This window comes from Arachis duranensis, chromosome 1, assembly GCF_000817695.3.
Source record: "Arachis duranensis cultivar V14167 chromosome 1, aradu.V14167.gnm2.J7QH, whole genome shotgun sequence".
Classification (NCBI taxonomy): domain Eukaryota; kingdom Viridiplantae; phylum Streptophyta; class Magnoliopsida; order Fabales; family Fabaceae; genus Arachis; species Arachis duranensis.
In genome coordinates this window covers 53,700,737-53,701,548 of record NC_029772.3, presented here as the reverse complement: position 1 = coordinate 53,701,548, position 812 = coordinate 53,700,737, and positions in this window count along the sequence as shown.

Here is an 812-nt window from a genome sequence, read left to right as displayed (position 1 = left end):
ATTCAAGCATTCATTCAGAAAACAAAAAGTATTGTCACCACATCAAACTAATTCAACTAGTTCCAGAGATAAACTCGAAATCCTGTACTTCTTGTTCTTTTGTGATTAAAGCATTTTTCATTTAAGAGAGGTGATGGATTCATAGGACATTCATAGCTTTAAGACATGAACCTTAAATTTTATTAATCATGAATTAAGAACAAGACTCAAAAATAAATATAAGACAAGACTAATAGTAATAGAAAACACAAAAAAATTAAATGACTCTAAAATAGACTCCTAATGATAGAGGTTATCACAGAGTTAGGACTCAACAACCTTGATTTTGAGAAGTGGATGCTCCCTCAACTTGTGGGGTATTTGACCCTCCAAGGGAGAGCTTCTGGCGCTTCAGCTCCTGTAACTCACGCCCCTGCTTCTCTTGTTCCTTCAGCAATTTGCAGAGCATGCAGTTTTGATTCTGCTGTTCTTCCTTAATTTGTTCCATAGTTTCTTGCAGCTTGGCAACAGATGCTTCTAGGCTGACCCAGTAGTCAATTTCAGGAAGTTCAAGGAGGAACTCCTGCGCCCTTCTTTTGATAGAGTTATCTTGCATTTGTCCTTCCATTGACTTCTTGGTGATTGGATGTTCAATTGGGATGAATTCATCTACTCCCATCCTCACCCCAGCATCTTTACATAGCAAAGTGATTAAGCTTGGGTAAGCCAGTTTGGCTTCAGTGGAATTCTTGTTTGCAATTGTGTAAATCTCACAAGCAATCAGATGATGAACCTCCACTTCTTTTCCCAGCATAATACAATGAATCATCACT